This window comes from Mustela putorius, unplaced genomic scaffold, assembly GCF_011764305.1.
Source record: "Mustela putorius furo isolate JIRA1106 unplaced genomic scaffold, ASM1176430v1.1 tig00000698_pilon_pilon_pilon, whole genome shotgun sequence".
In the NCBI taxonomy this organism is placed as follows: Eukaryota; Metazoa; Chordata; class Mammalia; order Carnivora; family Mustelidae; genus Mustela; species Mustela putorius.
Genome location: NW_025421449.1, coordinates 13,717,062 through 13,740,005, shown reverse-complemented (window position 1 = coordinate 13,740,005; position 22,944 = coordinate 13,717,062). Strand labels below are relative to the sequence as shown.

General features: G+C 41.6%; 1 long non-coding RNA gene across 2 annotated transcripts in view; it reads right to left on the bottom strand.

Moving 5' to 3' along the window:
* Positions 1 to 5,977: 5,977 nt before the first annotated feature.
* The window catches only part of LOC106007169, a 144,423-nt gene continuing 127,456 nt past the window's right edge, over positions 5,978 to 22,944 (bottom strand). For both annotated transcript variants that reach the window (XR_006607721.1, XR_001181742.2), the window contains 2 exons: positions 6,743 to 6,840; positions 5,978 to 6,389 (listed from right to left, as the gene is read on the bottom strand). This is a non-coding gene — a long non-coding RNA (uncharacterized LOC106007169). The remainder of the gene's footprint in view (positions 6,390 to 6,742; positions 6,841 to 22,944) is intronic.

The window sequence follows — 22,944 nt, the reverse complement described above, 5'->3', positions numbered from 1 at the left end:
AAGAAAAACTCAAGCAGTATAGTATAGCAATGAAAGAAAGGGACGTTGGGAGTTAAAGAGGAAAGAAGGGCTTGATCTGAAGAATACCTTTGGGGATCAGGATTTCTTTAATCCAAACCTATATGGCGTATACCCTTGCAGAGCGCCAATGAGCATGCCCTTATATCTTACCAAAGTCACTAAAAACTGTATATGCAGGAGAACGTAGTCTGTCGATGCACAAAGCCCCTGGAAAACCCTTCCCACCAAGTGAGCCGCAATCAGGTTAATATCAAGTATGGTGGAGGGGGACAGTCAACAGAGTCCCCTTACCATCCTGACTACACCTGTATTTTCAATTTTGTCCACTGAGGCCCTAATCAAGGTCTTTTTAAACCAATAAAGTATTTTTGCTGGTACTGCTACTATCTGAACAAAATCTCCCTCAGTGACAGATTCAAATCTCCAACAACACACGTACAGATGTGTATCCCCTATGTAACAAAAGTCCATCACTCAGAGGAGAAGGAGAACCCCACAACTTACATATATAGGATTCCATGTACTTATATTGCCTACAACATGACAACACCCCAGCCAGTATTCTAAGAGCTTTATGGAAATCATTTCATTCTTAGGGCGCATAATGGTTAATTAATCTTGCCCATGGTTAAACGTTAGTGAACAGCAGAATGGAGTTTTTCAATCCCCATCCATCTGCCCCCTAATTTGTTTTCCATTTAAAGTGAATTAAGTCTGAGATTATAGATGCTAAATCCATGTGGGAAATGATTATACAGCCATTCCTTTTTCCAGTCAACTGATGTCCAAGTTCTCATCACTCTGGTCATGGCTTTTTTCCCCCCCTTCACAAGCCTTATTTGCCTACCTTTTATACCTTCTACACTAAAGATGGCGCACTCTTTTTATACTCCTTTTAAGGACCTAACCACTACTGGGCCCTTTTCCACTCAGTCAATGCCATTCCCTTGCTTTTCACTGTTTTCTAAAGGTTCTTTTTGCATGGCTTTGTACTGCATTTAAGGTTTCTTTAAACACTGAGCAACACAGGCTAGATTGGTCTGAGTGAAAGTACAGTTAGTGGCGGACACCCTATAACCAGATTCTTGGGATCTCTGGCAATCCAAGGGTCCTATAATAAAGCCCTAATATTTTTAGGTTTATAGCCCCCCACAAAAGTTGCCCCCAGATAAACTGAGATTCTAAGAACATTTGCAGACTTCAAGTATTAATAGCAACCACCGCTGTTGACCGTGGCACACATTTATAGTCATTTGTGGACAAACTGTTACGGCTTCTCCATATTATCTACTATCACTGGCCAGGCTCTACACAGGGATGGTCCTGATATTGCTATTTCAAAAGCACCATCCATAACACTCTAACATGGCAGGTGGAGAGAATAACCTGGTAGTTTCCAACTAGCCTCCTACAACCATTTTCTTCAACACATGGCAAGTAAGTAAATCATCCCCCACTTGAGGGCTCAAGTAGGGATTCTCTGGAGAGACAACTCATGAGACCCATTGCCATCCCTATGCCTGCTCTTGTTGCTCACAAAAATAAAATGTACAGGGGCCACCCTGGAATGCTCATCAGTTAAGGGTCTGTCTCTTTGATTTCAGCTCAGGTTTGTGATCTCAGGATCATGAAACTGAGCCCTTGCATTGGGCTCCATGAACTGGTGGGGAGCCTGCCTGAGATTCCCTCGCTCTCATCCCTCTTCCCCCTCACCCTCAACGTTCATGCTCACTCTCTCTAGAAAAGAAAGAAAGAAAGGAAGAAAAGAAAGAAAGAAGAAAGGAAAAAGAAAAGGAAAAGAAAAGAGGTATAGTAAAGGTCATAGAAGAGTCCTCCCGACTCGTTATTGTAAAAGGTCCAACACAAGCTCTGAAGTGAGCCTCAAGGGACTCCCAACATTTGTGGCCGGCTGCCCTGCCAGCATAACCAGCCTGAAAGGATAAGCTTCCTTACCACCAGGAGGAATGCCAAAGGACTGACATGCCTGAAGCCACAGAGGACATCTCTCATACTCTTAACAGAAAGGAACACAAGAAGGAAGGAGGGAGGAGACGGAGGTCAGGACAAGAAGAAGAAAGATGAGCAGAGAGGGAAGGGGAGAGACAAACGGGAACAGGAAGAGAGAGGAGAAAAGAGAGCTTCACTTGAGTCAAAATGAACATTATTTTAATAATTTATATTTATATTTAATTTCACACTTATATTTATAAATACATATTTATATTTTATTATATTTATATTAAATTATAATTTAATAATTATAAACCATTGTCAGAAGTTAATAATTTCTCTTCCTTATTTCCCTTTTCATCATCATCCCAGTGACCATGTTCCTTCTCTTTTTAAATTGTTTTTGACCTCTTCTTTGCTTTCTTTTGGCCTTACATTCATCCATGGCATGAATCATTTCCCATTGAAAAGTCTTCGGACTCCACTTTCCAGTGAACCTGAATATATACTATGAATACAAAGTGAAGAGCTTGGAAGTTGTTCCACTCCTCGCAAGAAAAAAGCTGAACAAACTAAAAATCAGCAACTCTTCTTGAACTCATCAGAAAAATGCAGGGCATTGGACAAATTGCCTGCCCCAATTTAGGAGAGATGAGCAAATATAAAGAAAGAAGGCTTACCAGGCAGGAGCCATAGTCGGAGCCTGGGAGGCTCTGTGTAGACAAGCTTGAGAGAAAACCTGTTAGGGGCCCACCATTTGGGGAATGGGGTGGGGAGCAAACACCTTCATGAATTTTAATGCCAGGAACCCCCCAGCAGGTTATCAGGGTGAAAAATCAGAGAAATATCTCCTCATGCTTTAGGCAGGAGAAAGAAAATAATCCATTTCAAAATGCCCCCAGAGCTTTTGGTTCTTATGAACAAAGGTCTGCCCTCAAGGGAAACTCTTGTAGCAGATCTCAACCAACATGAGATTCACCCAAGCCTAACCAACAAGGAGGAAGGGGAATAACCCAAATTTTGGCCACCTCTAGTCTTCCTGTGTCACCTAAGGGGGAAAAAGGAAGGAGCTGAAATGCACTTGTAAAGGTCATATAATACAGTGACACAGGACCATCATCAAATACTGAGAATTTCTCATAAAAAACTAGAAGGCTTCTTCCTCCCTCTGTTTCCCCCAACACACACTTTACCACACACCACCAACAGGGCTCCTCTATAATAGTAGGAATGATTGGACAGCTGAGAAGAACTGCAAGGCTCAGTTTTTGTTCCAGAAAATGTCTGTAAGGAAACTCAAAAACAATTTGCAAACCCAAACAGAACGCTAGAGGAAATTTGAGCCTCTGACACCTAAAACTATAGCACATAGTAAGCAAACATTAGCCTAACTTCCAGCCAGATAAATATAAATATCATATTAATAACATATTTACCACCCTCACCTCATTTCCTTTTACTCAATATAGCATGTTCAGCTTTCAAAAAAAAAAAATTACAAGGCATTCTAAAAAAACCAAAAATACCTAGAGTTAAAAAAAAAAAAAACCAGTCTGAAGATGCAAAACCAAGCATTAGAATGAGAATCATGTATGGTAGATATTTTGGGATTACCAGATTGGGAATTTAAAAATGACTATGATTAATATGCTAGAACTCTAATGGAAAAAATGGGTAACACTTAAGAGAACAGAAGGGTAATGCAATCAAGCTGAGAGATAGAAACTTGTAAGGAAGAACTGAAAGGAGATGCTAGAAATCAAAAACAACACTGTAACAGAAATGAGTAGGGTCTCTGCTGGGCTCATCAGTAGAGTAGATGCAGCCAAGAAAAGCTCCGTGAGCCTGGATAAGTCAACAGAAAAGTCGCAGAATAAAAAAAAAAAAATGAGAAAAGAGAACAGAATATCCAATACTATGGGACAATTATAAAAGGTGTAACATATGTGTAATAGGAACACCAGAAGCAAAGAAAGAAGAAATATTTGAAAATATCATGGCCAAGAATTTTCCATAACTAGTGACAGAAATCAAACCACAGATCTAAGTGTTCAGAAAACACTCAACACAATAAATGCAAAAAAAAAAAATTACACCTGCATATTTCATATAAAAAAATGTAGAAAATCAAAGGCAAAGAGAAAATTTGGGAAGAACTAGGGAGGTGGGGGAAGGGGAGGGGGACACTAGCCTACAGAGCAACAGCCATAAGAATTACATAGAACTTCTCCTCATAAACCATGCAAACAAGAGAGGAATAAAATGTTTACGTGTTGAAAGAAAAACACCAAGCTAGAACTCTGTATCCTGAAGTGAAATCATGTTTCAATAGTGAAGGAGAATTACTTGCTCAGACAAAAACCGAGGGAATCTGTCACCAGTAAACGTGTTCAATTTGAAATGAAATTCTTCAGAAGAAGGAAAAATGACAGAGGTGGGAAATGATCCACACAGAGATAGTAAAAGCATTAAAAAAGGAATAAATGAAGGTAAAGAAAGCTTTCTATTTTTCTTATTCTTAGTTGATCTAACAGATAGCAGTTTACTCAAAATAATAAGAGCAAAGACACAGTGGGTGATTGTAAACTTACAGATAAGTGAAATGATTAGAAGGGACGTGAGGGAGGAATTTGAAAATCTTTAGCACCTGTGAAGGAGTGTAATATTACTTGGAAGTGGATGTAGATTAGTTGTAAATGTGTATCACAGACTCTAGGGCAAAGAGTAAAATAAAAAACAACAATAACCACAATAACAACAAACAACCTTCACAAGCCCATTATTTACACAAGCACTTTCCAGGTAACAGCCTTCTCTCCCTCCCCAGGATTTTCTCTCACAACCCTGGAATATGAGGATCTGGAGTAACAAGAGCTGGGTACCTAGGACACAGGGGCCCCACATCGATGACAGGATCCTGGACCGCAATGGCTCAGGTGCTGTTGGATGCCAAAAGAGACCAACGTGGACCAACCCCCCATCCACCGCTTTCACAGCCTCTCCGACCAGATCCATCCAACCCTGGCTCATGGATATGTGTCTGCGGATTTAGCCAACTTTGCGCTTTCTACACTCTAGTTTCTCTTCTCCAGCACTTCCTGAATTTAACAGAAGCAATCAGAAGCCACCTTGTCTCATTGGGACAGCTGCGTACACCGCCCAGAATCCAAGCGCACACAGGTAGTCCCGCAGCGGGCTCTCCAAGCGGCAGCTCTGACTCCTAGCCGAGAGGCAGCCTCTGGGCTTGCGCCCTCCATCCCTGCCCCCTCACCCCTCTCACAAAGGAGCCTGACAATTCTTCTCTTCGGGCATCATCACTTCTCTTTGCTACTAAATTATTCACAAATGTGATGCTATTTCTCCCGCATTAAAAAAACATTAAATAACTTCCTTTACTCTGTGTCCCCTTCCAACTACCGCCCTATTTCTCTCTCATACCCTTTACAATAACTAGCAAAAGTAATTATATGGACTCGCCGTTTTCTAATTTCTTTCCACCGATTCTCTTTTGGATCCACCCGCAATCAGCTCTCTCCACCCCCACCAGCTTTGTCAACGTCCCCAGCGACCTCCAGGTTGCCAAGTACAGTAGTCAATTCACAGCCTTCCTCTGACTGGAACTTTTTTTCGTCTACACCCCTCTGTGGGAGATCTCCTCCAGCACAGCGGATTTAGACTCCGCTCATACCTACAGCCCCAGCCTCCATCTGGAGGACCTCCAGACTCGCACCTGTCATTGCCCCTGGGCCTCGCTGCATGGATGCCTCAGAGGCAGCTCAACCTAGCAAGGACCAAACTGCCGTCCTGATCTTCCCGGAGCCCTTCCTAGTATAACCACAGGCAATTCATCCTGTGAGTTCAGACCCATGGCTTAGCCTTATCCTTAACTCCTCTGTTTCTCTCACTTTCTACACCCCATCTATCAGCAAATCTGGTTAGCACTCCTTGAAAAATATACCCAGAATCCCAACACGTCCTCCCACATTTATTTGTGAACACCCCTAGTCCAAGTGACTATCATTTGGAAAATTTCTGAACAGATCTTCCTGCTCACAGTCTTGCTGGCCTACCAGCATGTTTTAGCCAGAAGGAGCTTATATTCAGAAAGGCTCCATGGTCACAGACTTTGTAACTGCTATTCCCTCTGTCTGGACCATTCCTATAGAATGCTTGCCCCCTCACATCCTGAAGTTCTTGCTGAAATACTCTTTCTTGGAAAAGCCTTCTCTGACCATCCTATTTAAAATGGATTCCCCACCCCAAGCCTTCGTTCCTCACCATTCCAGCTTTATTTTTCTCCGTAGGATTTACCTACACACTGTGTTTCTCTCCTTTGTTTACAGTCTTTCTCCACTGCATTGTAAGCTCCAAAAGCGTAGGGATAGCTCTCTGTTTGGATTACTGCTTTACTCCAACTCCTAGAATGAGGTTTGGCAAACAGACAAGAACAAGAAGAAATTCATAATAAATGCTAAGTATTTGCTGAATTAATGCTTCAGTCCTTTTGTTACGTAATCCTACATGCCTAACTCTATTCTTCAAACATCTTCCATAAAATTCTCTTAAAGTTTTCTTGGAGATTTCTAAAAAAAAAAAAATTTAATTCAGATTACTCAAAGCTGACAATTCCTTGGAATCATTAGCAACCTCTAGTCTTTGTGGAAAACTAATCACAGACATCAGTTACAATTGTAAATGAAAATTGTTTCCCTCCAATAAGATGGTGTGGTTGATGTGGCATTCCAGGAGGATGCTGGAGCAACCTACTTACCTCTGCAGTTCTAGAAGCATCTCCACATTTCATTGTCTTCAGGCATTCCTCCAAATTATTTAAATTGGTTTCCAGTCATCTTTGGTGCAACTCTGAGTCTTTTCCAAATATAGAAAATACACACATATATGAACCAAGGAAAAATTACAGAATTAAAATGGCTTAGTACTTCTTAGCAAATTCTATCAGAGTCTAGTAGCAAGTGGTTCTAGGACAGCCTGTGGGTTTACATCCATAGTTTTATGTTCCATCCTTCCTTTACCCACAGCCTGCCAAAGAGTAAATAAAATTTCACAATAATTGCTCATAAAAAATTTTTCTCAAAAAAAAAATTTTCTCACCCAATCACCCAAGTGAAGATTGTAATTATATAATTAAAATTTTATTAATATGGCCTAATTACCATTCCCAAAGTGTCCCGAGACATTTTATCATATGGCATTGTACTTTTTTCTTTTCCTTTTTGTGAGCAAAGGAAACGCCACATTAAAACATAGCCATTCATAGGGACACAAAACCAAGCTCCCATTTCCCAGGATGCACTCAGCAGCAACCTTTCGTGGAGCACCCTTCCCTGCTGTGCCTTACTCCCCTGGACATACCACGGACTATTTCTGCCAATGAAAAGAAACCAGCCTCAGGGAGTAGGTCCCTAACAGATGCCCCTCTCCCAAGCACAGGGACACTTCTAAATGTATTCTCTTACATAAACCCATAATTTTCCTCAGAAAAAACTCCTTAAAAAAACTTATGAGCAACCAAGCCAACTTTTCTCCACATGGCCCGAAGTTCCTACCATCATCAAGTCTGACTTACCCCACCCCAACGCTGAAAAATTTTGATACAGGTGGAAACCTTTCACCTCCCCCTTCCAGAAATGTTTTGAGGAGAAAATTACCCTGACTTTAAGTAAGACATAAAATTTTTCAATTAAATGTAAACTCTTAAAAAAATTTTTATATAAACTATTTCAAGAGGATTCTGGTCATCCCAATTTGAGTTCCTGAGAGGTGTGATTTGGTCACCGTATTTCCTTTAACAAAAAGAATTGGAAATATTTACCGTTACACATCAGAGAAGGGACAGTTACCCTGAGCTTTCATTGCCTTGTTTTTCTCCTGGATGCCAAACTATCCACCCACACACTGTATATGAAGACAGGGGTTTACCACCATGTACTCTGTAGAGCCACTACATCAATTTAGAGAGACCAGCCTCTATGACCACTGAAACTCATACTCCATCATCAAGAAATTCCCTGAGGTCTTTGATCTTTGACTTTCTTGGTTTCCTTCCCTTTCTTAATGTAACAGAATCTCTTGCTTGTTCATTGTGCACACCCAACTAGCCTGCGGAATCTCCCAGGGGTGGCTACATCCACCCCCCAGATCTTGTAGCCCTGTGCCTGGAGGTAGGGTCAGGATCCTTCATTCTCTTTGCTGAAATTCCTCCATCAAAAACTCCAGCTCTGCCAAAAGCAAGGGAAGCAAGGGCAAAAATGAACTATTGGGATTTCATCAAGATCAAAAGCTTTTTGCACAGCAAAGGAAACAGTTAACAAAATCAAAAGACAACTGACAGAATGGGAGAAGATATTTGCAAATGACATATCAGATAAAGGACTAGTGTCCAAAATCTATAAAGAACTTAGCAAACTCAACACCCAAAGAACAAATAATCCAATCAAGAAATGGGCAGAGGACATGAACAGACATTTCTGCAAAGAAGACATCCAGATGGCCAACAGACACATGAAAAAGTGCTCCATATCACTCGGCATCAGGGAAATACAAATCAAAACCACAATGAGATATCACCTCACACACCAGTCAGAATGGCTAAAATCAACAAGTCAGGAAATGACAGATGCTGGCGAGGATGCGGAGAAAGGGGAACCCTCCTCCACTGTTGGGTGGGAATGCAAGCTGGTGCAGCCACTCTGGAAAACAGCATGGAGGTTCCTCAAAATGTTGAAAATAGAACTGCCCTATGACCCAGCAATTGCAATACTGGTATTTACCCTAAAGATACAAACGTAGTGATCCGAAGGGGCACGTGCACCTGAATGTTTATAGCAGCAATGTCCACAATAGCCAAACTATGGAAAGAACCTAGATGTCCATCAACAGATGAATGGATCAAGAAGATGTGGTATATATACACAATGGAATACTAGGTAGCCATCAAAAGAAATGAAATCTTGCCATTTGCGACAACATGGATGGAACTAGAGCGTATCATGCTTAGCGAAATAAGTCAAGCAGTGAAAGACAACTATCCTATGATCTCGCTGATATGAGGAAGTGGTGATGCAACATGGGGGCTTAAGTGGGTAGAAGAAGAATCAATGAAACAAGATGGAATTGGGAGGGAGACAAACCATAAGTGACTCTTAATCTCACAAAACAAACTGAGGGTTGCTGGGGGGAGGGGGGTTGGGAGAAGGGGATGGGATTATGGACATTGGGGAGGGTATGTGCTTTGGTGAGTGCTGTGAAGTGTGTAAACCTGGTGATTCACAGACCTGTACCCCTGGGGATAAAAATATATGTTTATAAAAAATTAAAAATTAAAAAAAAACAAACCTCCAGCTCTACTGAATCTCAAATCATCAGACTTTACACCCAGTGCCCTTCATCACTATGGCCATCTGCCGACTCAGGCTCACTTCTCATTGATTGAAGATTTTGGGCCCCAGACTTATCCTTTTCAAGACTATTTACATAATTATTCTTGGAATACACTGGTCCAAGCAACAGTCCATTCTCTCAGTTTCTGGACATCTTTCACTCCACTCATCTTTCCTTCCATGCTGCTGCTACCATTTCCAGACTATCTCACTTTCATGGATCCCCTTTCTGTCTAGCCTCTCTACCTCCACACTTCCCAGCTCACTAATTTCAGTATTGCCATTCTTGCCAACTCTCTGATCTTTATGGGATCTGGTAGTCTAGATCCTTCCCTCTTTACATTGTTCATCATGGCCATCATGTCTTCATTCTTTCCCTTGCCTCACTTTGTCCCCCATAATACAACAGATTTACCTTAATCTTTTGTAAACACCCTTAATCTCCTGGCACCCTCTCTAACTCCATCGTATTCATTAGGTGGAGGAAAAAATATCTTTCTTTTACTATCTATATATCTTCTGCCTTCACATGCACACTGATGCAGCTAAACCAAGAGTTGGCAAACTATAATACTTGGACCAAAGGTGAACCAAACCCTGTTTTTGTAGTTTTATTGGAACATAGCCACATTTATTAATTTATGTATTGCCTATTTCTGCTTTCGTGCCACAATGGCAGGGTTGAATAGTGTGACAGAAACTGTATGGTTCACAGAACCAAAAATGCTTTATTACCTGTCCCTTTTCAGAAGAAATTTGACAAATACTGTGTCAAATCATTCTTTAAAACAACCCACAATAATGTTCACTGGTCTCACTTTTGGTTTGTCTTTAAAGCCCAAGTCAATATCTAATTTTAACAATCATGACTGCTATATCCCCTAGTATATCTTACCTGTTCCCATTCTCACCTGATGACCTCACCTTAAAACAGAGACAGAAAACACACGTGCAATCAATAAAAGCAATTTCACCTTGCATCATTAAGTTCACATCTCCATCTCCTACACCACTCTCTCTATCTCCCTCTTATTTTCAACTTTTCCAATCATACATTGATATTGCCCATCATAAAAAGAATAATATAATTTCACTTAACCATGCATCCCCTTCTAGCTTCTGCTCATTCATTTCTCTGCTTGCCTCATAGAAAAATTCCACACTCAATGTATCCACATCCTGCCTCTGATTTTCTCCCCACTACTTGGCAAAATGGCTTTTTATCAAGGCACCTAAGACATTCATACTGCTAAACCCAATGTTTTATGCTCAGTTCTTCTTGTACAAGGCATCTCAACAATGCTGCAAGCACCTGATTTTGAAGTCTTTCTTTTTTTTTTTTTAAAGATTTTATTTATTTATTTGACAGAGAGAGATCACAGTAGTCAGAGAGGCAGGCAGAGAGAGAGAGAGAGAGAGAGAGAGAGAGAGGGAAGCAGGCTCCCTGCTGAGCAGAGAGCCCGATGCGGGACTCAATCCCAGGACCCTGAGATCATGACCCGAGCCGAAGGCAGCGGCTTCACCCACTGAGCCACCCAGGCGCCCCTGAAGTCTTTCTTGAACCAGATCTTCTCCTGGTTCCTAGGGCTCTACCCCTGGATTCCTTCCACCCTCAGTAACAGCTCCATCCCAGTGTCTTTGCAACCTCCTCATCCACTGACAGATCTCTAAGTGTTAGTGAACCCCCAGGTTTTGCTCTTGGCCTTCTTGCTCTCTGTATCTCTCCTGTTGGCCTAAGTGAGTTCATCAGGTCTCATTGGTGTGAGTGCCTTCTTCAGGTTATTAGGCCCCAAATTCCACCCTTCATTTCCACCTTGACCCAGATACCCCACCAGATACTTTTACTTAGTAAAGTTCACTAACTACCTTGATCTCAGACTGGCCACAAACATTAATTTCCACACCCACCCCGTATAGCTGCTCCTCCCAGTCCTTCCCTTTTGGAAAATGATAGGACCTTCCACTCGGTCCTTGGGCCAAAAAACAGATAGTTATCCTTGTTCCTTTCTTCCACAACTCACATCCAAACTTCATATAAATCCAACTGGTTCAATTTCTACAAGGTAGTAGGAATCACATCACTATTGACCATATCTGTGGCTACACCCTAGAAGAAGCCACCAGCACCTCCTATCTGGACTAAAGCAGCAGATTCCAGCTTCCACATGTGCTATTCTCCAGTCCAGGCCTCCCATATGGCCAGAGTCATCATCCTAAACTGCAAACCACATTGCACCATCTCCTTGCTGAAAATTGTCCAGTAGTTTCTCGTTGACATTAGAGTAAAACCAAACTCTTCACCATAGCCAAAAGGCCCTGTGTTATTACATCCCTGCCTCTATCTCCAAAATCCTTCCCTTCCCCTTGCTCCCTTGCTCTGTCCACCAGCTAGTAGCCTTCCTTCCATCCTTCCAAGCTGCCCACTTCCTCCCATCAAGATCTTCTTGGAATGCTCTTCTGCTAGGTCTCCAAATAGCTGTTTTCTTCTCAAATGTCACCCTTCAGGGAGACCCTCCTTGACAACCTGAGTTAAAATGGCCCCTTTCTCCAATTTCTATTATTTTTCTTCATATCACTTAAAATTCCTCAGAACATGATACACACACACACACACACACACACACCCCACACACATGTTTGCATTTGTTTACATGTTTATTTTCTCACCAAATTAGTCACCAGCTCTTAGAGGATAGAGATTTGATTATTCTTCTGCCACCTGCCTAACCTCTAAACCAGTACTGAAAATAGAGTAAACTCACCATAAATACATAGTGTCTGACTGACAAATGTAAGACAACGTAAAGTTGGTTAATTTAACACCTAATCCTAAGGAAGTTACAATTTATAAGATTGTTTTTATATTCAGGTAATGCCTGAAACTTTCAAATTTTGTTGGCTCATGGATAGAAATATTGCAGCCTTGAAAAACCACTGATTCCTGCTCCCTTGGGTAGTGAAGGCTCGGAAAGAAAATCACATATTTAAAGTGACATTGACCCTGCATACTCACATATTTATCCCTACCAGGTGCAAGCCCTCACAGGTGCAGACACATTTAACACCCCTGAAAGCCGATTTTTCCCCCTGAGAGACAGGGACCTTTTAGGAGAGGTACCAGTTCCTTTAACAAATAGACCATATAATCACTGATTCGCTCAACATTTATCATTCCCTAGGCAGTGTGCTTCTCTAACCCAATATTCTTCTCCATATGATTCTTCTCCCACATTTAAAACACACACACACACACACACACACACACACACACACACGAAGTTATGTTTACAGAAACACACAGTCAATGACTTTAAAAGGTTTAAACCTCACCCTATCCTCATGCTAGTGGAGCTTTGGCTTACTAAATCCACACGGAGGAGGACTGATGAGACAAAAGGGGTAGAGCTGTTACCTGAGGCCTCCTTCTGCCCAGGACAAACCCCATCAGGCTAATAAACAGGGGTAAACCCTTAGAAAGCTCTCGCTAAAACACAGGCTTCAGGGCCTGAGCCTCTCTGCTCTAGTCACTTGGCAAGGCCAAAATCTACCACACTGGTGAATGGGCCCCAAAGACTTCGAGGTCACAGTGCCTCTTAGCCCCCAGATGCATTAGGTGCTCTGTGGTACCACTTACTTTCTGGAAGGCAACACACACACACACACACACACTCACACGATGTTCTACACAGATGATTCCGGGGGCCTTCATCTGTCATGTCTCCAGTCAGGAGCCTTTCACTGCGAAAAGCCTCAGATCGTACCAGGGTGAAGACAGAGACTCTAACTGTGCCCAGCTGCACCTGGGCAGGAATACGCTGATCCTGGGCTACCTGTATCCTCGGAAGTTTCAATGCTCTTGGAACAAAACACACTACCTTTCCATGAGCATTCCCAGAACCAGCTAATCGTCTCCTAGTAAGAACCTATCCCTTTGAGATAGTTCAATCAATCAGACAGCCCACCAATGAAGTCTGGGCATGCATTTTATAATCTCATCTCTGTTTTGCATGCTCTCTGACAGCCTCGGTGGTCGACCCCATTTTCCCAAAATGGCCACAAGCATGCCTTCTATCTCACCCGCTCTCCTGACAGTGTGACGTGGACACCTCTCCCCTCATGAATTGAGGTCTATGTCTGCTCTCCTTGAACATGGACAGGTCTCTGTGATGGACTCCACAAACAGAACACAGAGAATGTGACTCTGCGTGAGGCTAGGCTCGTCGAAGGCGATGCATCTGGGCTTGGTTCCCTGGGGCCCGGCCAGCATGCTGGGAAGGAACAGGCAGTCGGGGAGCCAGGAAGAGTTCTGCACAAAGAGGCCTGTGTGGGAAGGAACCCCGGCCCCAGCCCACAGCCCAGCCGACCCACTCCAGCTGATGGTGATTCAGCAGCACCGGCTTCTCCCACTAAGCCCTACTCAAGCTGCAAGCTCTGGCGCTGCAATCGATTCTTGTTTTGAGCCACAACATTGAGAACTGATTTTTTTTACACAATGATAGTTCCCCAAAACAGCTGCTGTCACATCCTCTTCAGACACGTGCCCACTGTCACAAGGTCAAGATGGTGCCTTCTTTGTCTCCTTCTGTGAACCAGGTTTGGGCATGTTTGACCCATTCACCTTACTCCGAATCAAAACATTATTTGTCCTCTCAAGATACAAAACTTAGCTCTGCCCACCTACTCATTTTCATTCGACTCTCAGGGACCAGCCATTTTCTACTCACCTGTCCAAGGGGGTTGTCAGGTTTACACAAGAGCCTGAAATTCAGGCCACCCTCAGAGAAGATGAAAAGAAAAGGCATCACCAAAATTTGAGGGAGTTATAACTCTGTGAGTTATAAATGGGGGCAAACTGAAACCCAGAGCCAGTCATCCAATAGCGAATGCATCAGGGGCTGGCTGCATCATATAGAGTCAGAATGTGAGAACCTAGGCAGGGTTGAAAGCAAGAGTCAAGGGTCAAATAAGTTAGGACATGTTTGCAAAGATGGGGAGTCAGTGCAACATTCTACAGGTAATCAGGTCATGAGTAGTGACCCACAGTCACAGTTGCTACTTCTGGCAACAATTAATTAAGGTCAGTCTTCGCAACTTCTTACATCCAGTAACTTTATAACCAAAAGGAATGAGGTTAATCGGTAATATGTTCTCAGTAAATTCATCTGTGTCCTGGTAATCAGTTTCTCTACAGATGCTCTCAGGCCATTATTTGCCGTGTGTGTGTGTGTGTGTGTGAGAGAGAGAGAGAGAGAGAGAGAGAAAGCAGATTCTATGTTCAGGGTCACCACTGGATAAAACTATGCATAAGACAATAAACACTGACCTACCATCTCCAAATCATGGGCCATGACCAGCTGTGTGACTTTAAACACATTACGGAGTTTTTCCTGAGCATCTGCATCCTACTTCAGAAAATGGAGATGAAAATCACAGTATTCATTCTGGAAGGGTTTTTTTAAGATTAATAAGATAACATAATTAAAGCATCAGGCGCCTTTAGTTTGTGATTGGTAAATTCTGAATTCTCTCCTAGTTTCCCATTGTAAAATGTGGCAAGCCTGCCCAGGACTGCCAAACTAAGCCATTTGTCCTCATGCATTATTCAGAGCTTCACCCAGGCGTGTCCCAACTCCTAGGGTTGATCCAATTAGTCACTCACAGGCTGTAGCTTTAGGGGTCTTGACACCATCCTAAGAGCTCTCATCAGAAATTCTCTCCTTTCCTCTTTTTTCCTGATAGCTACAATCTCATTTTATCACCAAACAAAACCACATTCCCCTTCTTGGCTGTATCTAAAGCCACCAGTTCACCACAGAGCCTCTCAGAATATGTCTCTCTGCAAAGCAATCCCACCCCAGAATCAGGACCTGATTGAACTTGATGACAGTGACATTCTTAATGGAAGTCAGACAGCAAGGCCTTCAGAGGGTCCGTCCCAGTGGAGGCACAGCAAAAAACAGATTGGGTTAATCTTCTATGTGGCTCCCAATTTTCCAAGCTTTAAAGCGTAACAGAGCTGAAAAGAGCCCATTTTCCCCATATTTTCACTTAGGCACCCTTCTTAAACCAGCTCCTTTCCACCAATGTCTCATCTTTAGGGACATATAGAGTGGGGAAGCTAGGGGGCACCCTGGGACAATCTTGATCTTCTCTTTCTTCTGACTCTGTCGGTATATTCTGCAAGTACTGGGCAGGTGGCGACCATCACACAGCAGCTCTCCCTTTCAGACAAAGTAGAAAAATATGTCCTAAAGAAAATGTCATAGAAAACAGGATAGAAAGGCACTTTGTCCCTGGCAGTGTCGGGACTCAAGCCTGTATCTTAATAAAGGATTCCTTTAACACACCTGCCTCACATAGGAATGAAATTCAACAGTCAGCGCAGATGGACCTGGGCATTCAGGGGAACATCTCTTCTAGGGAGAGCGGACCTGGAGAGACAGCAACAACTTGTGCTCTATAGAACAGTGGTGAGAGCCACCCACAGTGAAGCTGCACAGGGTCGTGAAAACAACTGCCCTTTGATGTAAGGTCCACCTGTATTAAAGTCCCAGCTCCTCTCGTGACTAGCTATGTGACCTTTAAAACTCCACATTGATATCCATGGTATAAGGACATAAACTGGATTCTGAATTTTGGAGAAGGAATTGCAACTCCACACCACCAGCGGAGGCAGAACAGAAAAACAGCCAGAACTTCAGGAAAAAACAAGGACCCATGGGATGGGAGCATCTGCAACAGGAAGATGGTTGGTCGAGAAGCCTGGGTTGTAATTTCACTTATCTCCCCAGTGAAGATTTGCTCTAAGAGAGAGACAAGGACACAGGAACTGTGTAAACCAATTGGATTTGAACTTCTGGAGCAAAACTCAAGATTACAAAATGGTGAGCTCTTAGGTGTGGTGGTGCTTAATTCCCAAGCCCACATCCAGAAACAAACTGGTCTCAGCAAGAGGGCTTTAAGCTGGAAAACAAGAGAAGTGGTTGTAGTGAACAGCGAATCTTGTCATATACATACACATGTACACACACACACACACACACACACACACACGACACCGTACAAATCTGTTCTCTTACAACCCAACTGCAGTATCCTTATCAGAGCATAGATAAAACTCAGCACTTCAGCCATCTTTGAGAGTATTTTTCCAGTGTCTACAACCTTTAAATTCTAACCATAAAACCCCAGTGCTTAAAGGTATTTTTACCATTCTTCTATGTCAGTGTCTAGAAAAACTGGTTTGAAGGATAAACTTTATGATAACCATTTGGATTGCCACTGGATGACTGGAACCTTGCAGGTACCCATCTCCAACCTGGAGAAGGAAGGAAAGGATCACCCATGTAGCCTCGATTCTGAGCCAATGTCAAGTACTTCTTTGTTAATCTTTGAATTGTTTTAGTTATAGGTACTCAAGATTGGTGTTTTCAGGGATCCCTCAGGGAGAAATGCAGCCTGAAAATGCAAGAGTGGAGAGTTAAGTACTTTAAATGATGACTAGTCTAGGACCAAGAATGAAATGCCTAAATAAGCCCATGGGAAAAATGCCTGTACTGGAGAGCAGTTAGGACTTTTCAATAACAGTAGTCATGATTCACTCAAATAAACTAATTGCTTTAATCATAAACAATACTTACTGTTTTGACATCCAACAAACAAAACACATAATGTATTAAGATAAACTAAAATAGCATGGGAACTATGCTTATGTGGCATCACCAAGTCCTAGCAGGAAGGAACTCAAGTTGGGAACAAACAGATGGAAGAGTTTGTCCTACTTAAAAGATACTGAATTGGAGGGAGAAGTGGCAGATGGTGAAGGACGTGATCAGAGCTGTCACCTTAGACTTTCTTCTGACCACCAAGAAGAAATGGCTGATGAAGTGTAAATTACAGACACTTGAGAGAAAATTATCATATCATCTCATGGTAGCAAAGAAAGGAACAGTTGGGGAGATGAATGTAGGTACTAGATTTGGGAAGGCAGCTCTCAGAAATTTAAGAAAAAAAGTGGCCAAAATTATAAATGATGATGCTTTTTTAGGAAGGAAGTAATGCTCCAAAAAATGTGATTTCATTTTATATTTGTAAATGACCCTGGTGAGAAAGAAAATGTAGAGTGCTACATTCAAACATCATGCTAGGGTTCCCGTTAGGCAAGACAGAACAGTGTCATGGCTAAGAGCCTGGCCCTGAGGTTTGACCAATGACATTTGATCCCCAGTCCTACCCCTTTACAACAGAGATCTTGGGACTATTAACTAACATTTCTACATTACAATTGTCTCATCCATTAAAAAAGGATATGTAACACCATTTCTTCCATGCATTACTGTGATGATTGAATAAAATAATACATCTCAAGTGCCTGGCATTTAGTAAAGCACAATAGATACAGCCATGGTCATCTTTTCTGGCCTCCATTCTAGACAAAGAAGGCATAAAAGGATGAGGCTTGTTCCCTGCCCTCAAGCAACTGTCTGCTATTTTAAATAATGAAAATGCAGTGGGTAATGATTAGTACAATGTAGCTATAGCTGCCTCAAACACCCCCAGGAATTAGATGTAGAATAAGTTAATCATGCTGTCAGTCAACGAATCAAACTCAAGAAAACATTGGATCTGCCCAGTGAGCAGTAACTAATTCAGATTATTAAAAAGAAAAACACTCAAAAGATGGATAGGAAAACATGATCAGGACTGATGAACAGAAACATGAAAAACAGGGAACAGAGTGAGCTATTGTTTGCAAAATGTTAAGACTCTCCAAAAGGCTTTCTCAGTTACTCTTGAGAGTCTAGAAAAGCCCAAGGAAGAAACATAGAATTTCCGGTGACAATGGATGGATGATGAAAAGTTAATTTCCTTACATTTCATTTGCTTCTCTCTGCTCTAAGAGCATGTACTTGGACTGAGAAGAACAGAATTAACCTGCCATGGAGAATAAAAGGCTTACACTTATTAGGAGACTGTAAAGGCCATGCTCTCTTAGTGTTTTCAAGTCTTTTGGCCAACATATTGGAGCTGAAAGAACAAAAAGAATTTCAAATAGAATCAACAAGCTTCTGTCAGTGATCTTTGGGAAACTAACGTAAAATGGAAAGTTTCTCATAGATTGGAAATGGGCCAGTGCTGTTCTAATCTTCAAGTAGCAAAATTCTGCAAACCACAGACAGGGGGCTTGGCAACAGTGTGCTATCATAAATGTCACTAAAGAAAAGAAACCACAAAAAAGAAAATCATTCTTAAGGAAAAAGGGATAAATCAGTGTCCAGTGCAAGAATATGAGAGACTATGGCTCATATCCCTTATGCCAAGTGCAATTCTAGATGCTTTCATATACACAAAATTATTTAATTTCCCAAGAACCATAGGTATTATTATGTCCACTTTTTATAGATGAGGGAACTGGTATACAGAGAGAAAGATTAAAGGATGAGGAATGTCTGGCCATTTTGTGGATATTCAGGATTCTGCCTTTCAAGAATGAGCACCTGGCATTCTGGAGAAATAGAAATATCCCAGAATTGGGGTGCCTGGGTGGCTCAGTCAGTTAAGCATCTGACTCTTGATTTTGGGAATTGGGTCATGGTCTCAGGGCCTTGGGTTCAAGTCCTGTGTGGGACTCAGTGCTCAGGCAGAGTCTGCTTGGGATCCTCTGTCTCTGCCCCTCCCCACCCATACACAGTCTCTCTCTCTCTCTCTAAAAGGCAGAAAGAATGGAAGGAGAGAGGAAGGGAGGGAGGAAGGAAGGAAGATCCCAGAGTCTAAGGAGGAGTCAGATGAAAAGACTGGATAGAAAATTATAATTGCCATGTCCAGGACAGCAAGACAATCAATGAAGTCTTATGAAGATGTTGTGGCAGAGCCCTTTTGTGATTTCTTTCCAGCCTATAGACTATTCCCTTTCCTGAGAACTACCACCCCACTCACAGAGATGTACCTTTGCACTCCTATTTGACATAAAGAATTGAACCAAAACTGAGCCAACAGATTTTCCTCAACAGTTTGGAATTTGGAGATAGGAGCCAACCTCTGCTATATATCTGAATGAGGAAGTGATGAAAAACTAAGATGGAGGCAGCCATTGTTGGCCTTATTCACCTGCACAAAAGTGAAGTGTATGTACAGATGACAGAGAGGCACAGAGGTGAGACAATTCAGCCCTGAGAAACCAGAATAACTCTGGTTCCAATGTTCTCTCAGGTATGGACTCTTGTCTCCTATATTCCTTGTTTCTGCATGCTCCTGGGATATTCCTACAGATCCTTTTAAAACTTTGCTTTCAGTGCTTACACTAGCCTGACTGAGTTGGGGGAAGTGATAACCAAAATGCCTGGTTTAGATACCATGTTTTGTAATGACAGATATGCTCTCCTCCTGAAACATGAGTTAGAACACAAAAAAAGCCTTATGAAATGTACCCAGGACATGGAAAATGAATTTCAACCACATCACCTGGGAGCCAATAAAATTAAAAGACAATGGACTGCACATCTAGAGACTTTGAAGACCTGGGGAAAAAACTGGGGAAGAACACAGAGAAAATGATTTTATTTTCATTTTCTTCTTCTTTCTAAAGGTCATAACTTTGTGGAATAAATATGGGGGCACCTGGGTAGCTCAGTCAGTTGAGTGTCCAGCTCTTGGTATCCACTCAGATCATGATCTCAGGGTTGTGAGATCAAGTCCTGCCCGGCTCTTTGCTCAGCATGGAGTCTGCTTAGCATTCTCTCTCCCCCTCTGCCTCCACCCCTCCCTCTGCTTGTGCTTGCTTTCTCTCAATAGAGAAATAAAATCTTTTCAAAAAAAAAAAAAAAAGAAAAGTAAGGAAGGAAGGAAGGAAGGAAAGGAAAGGAAAGGAAAGGAATACAAAGCATCAAGAAAGGAGAAGCTAACACAAGAGTCAGTCTCCTGATCTGGGGCTTTGCACAAGAGAATTGTTGAGTCATGGCAAAGGACAGAGGGAATTTTATAAGCAGAGGGAATAATGTAAGACAGTAGACTTAAAAGTAGCATCAAAGATGATGAGCCACAGTATTGTCAAATAAGATGAAAACCTCATCAAGAATTATGCAAGTGGAGGGGCTCCTGGGTGGCTCATTGGGCTAAGCCTCTGCCTTCAGCTGAGGTCATGATCTCAGGGTCCCGGAATCGAGTCTGGCATTGGGCTCTCTGCTCAGCAGGAAGCCTGCTTCCCCTCTCTCTCTCTGCCTGCCTCTCTGCCTACTTGTGATCCCTCTCTCTATGTCAAATAAATAAATAAAATCTTTTAAAAAATTATGCAAGTAGAAACTATGAAGTCACCAGACTTGACACAGGCAGGATCCTCAGATTCAAATATTAGGTAAGGAAGTTAAGATAAAAATATGTCATCATTCCAGAAAAACGGCACTGTGAGGAAATCCATGTAAGTTCCCCTCTCCCTATTACCTCTTTTTATCCAGGAAAACCAGGAAAGGATTGAGAATTCTCGCAATAGTGAGCTCACACTCCGGGTTAAGATCTAGTGATAGCCTATTTTTTTCTCATGTGAAAAGCTTAACGGAACAGTGGACCTACTGGTCTCCATCCCCAGTCACAATCCTATTATTGGAATAGTACTCGGCCAATATGATTACAGAAAGAGATATATTTTTTTAAAGATTTATTTATGTATTTGAAACAGAGAGTGCATGTGTGTGCAAGTAGGGAGAAGGGCAGAGGGAGAGGAAGAGAATCCTAAGCAGATTCCCAGCTTAGTGAGGAGACCAATGGGCAGCTCAATCCCACAACCCATGAGATCATACATGACCTTAGCTGAAATCAAGAGTCAGACACTCAACCAACTAAGACACCCTGATGCCCCTAGAGGGATGTTTTTCTGATACTTGCTCCAAATTGAGGAGAACTCTTTGTAATGAGCCATATTCCATATTTGGAAACACTTGATAGTCTAAAGACATAGAAATAATAAGCATTTTCCATGGGGTAAAGTGAGATTATAAACTTCAGCAGTGCCAAGAAACCAGCATCACTCAACTCTGGTTGGACATGAGGATTAAGAATGTTCCTTCAAGGAGCACCTGGGTGGCTCAGTGGGTTAAGCCTCTGCCTTTGGCTCAGGTCATGATCTCAGGGTCCTGGGATGGAGCCCTGCATCAGGCTCTCTGCTCATGGGGGTGCGGGGATTGGGGGGTGTGTGCTTCCCCCCTCTCTCTGCCTGCATCTCTGCCTATTGTGATCTCTCTCTCTGTCAAATAAATAAATAAAATCTTAAAAAAAAAAAAAAAACAGAAAAAGAATGTTCCTTTAAGAACTATCCAACCCCAAATCCAGAACTTGGGTGATCAAAGCTCTTTCTTTAGATGAGCAACAAAAACAGAACTTCAAAACATCTTCCTAGGAAACCTGATCCTAAAAACACTTGAGCAAACAGGAAAGAAGCTTAAGACCATAATGAGCTATTTCCATCTTCAAAAGAGGAACAAAATACATTTGAATCGCACTATGGAACAATTTGAATTGGTATTGGATGTGGTTAATGATAGAATTTATTTTGCAGAAAATCAATTAGTAAAATGGAAAACATGCTTGAGATACATACAAATGTCAAAGAAATTAACAACAATGGGAAAAATGTGAACAAATGTTTCTTACACCCACATTCTGCTTGGCTCTTCTGGATGATGGGAATACAAAAATCAAGAAGCCATTTGCTCCTGCCCTCAAGGTGATCACAGCCTAGTTAAGGAGGTAAAGAAATTAAATAGATAATAATCTAGATATTATTAACTGATACCAGCTTACTGCCCCAGAATCACAAAAATCAAGTTTTCCTCACAGTATCCACAGATGCTATATGAAAAGAAAAAAAAATATGAAGAATATTCTAATGCACTTAAGAAAGAAAAAAATTTATAGATTTTATTCTCAGGACAGACATTAATACCATCCAAAAACCTAAAACTAAGCATTAGCCTCCTAAAATACAAGAAAATAAAGAACACTTCAATAGCCTATTATGGCAGAAAAGGTAAAATCTATAAAACTGAATATCACAATCCGTGAGATATAAACACAACTGTACACAGACAGAAAGATAGGTACCATCAATGTTTTTGCCATTTCTAATATTATAGCCCCACTAGGAGATAGTAGTAAATGAACTATTAAAAAAAATAGAAAACCCCAGAAATATTACAATGCAAATAAAAAAGACAGTAGCAAATCTCTTCAAGAGGAAAAAAAAAACATTATTTTTAAAATTATAAAGGGCTTCTCTTTTCATACTCAGCCTTTACCTGGTTGAAGGAATTTTATTAATATTACATACTATTAAAAGAAAAAAGAAAGCAAAGAAAATAAAAGGTTTGGGAACAAAAGGACATCTTGAAAGTAAACAAAATATGGAATTGCTGTAATAAAAAATTCAATAAAGGAGTTACACTTCTGGATAAGACAGACAAGCACAGTCCACCCTGTCTCTCCCACTGAATGCTGCTATAAAACCTGACAATGCATGGAGCAGTTACTCAAGAAATCTGAAAGGTAAACAACAGGCAGCTGAGGAAGAAGGCCAGAATTCAAA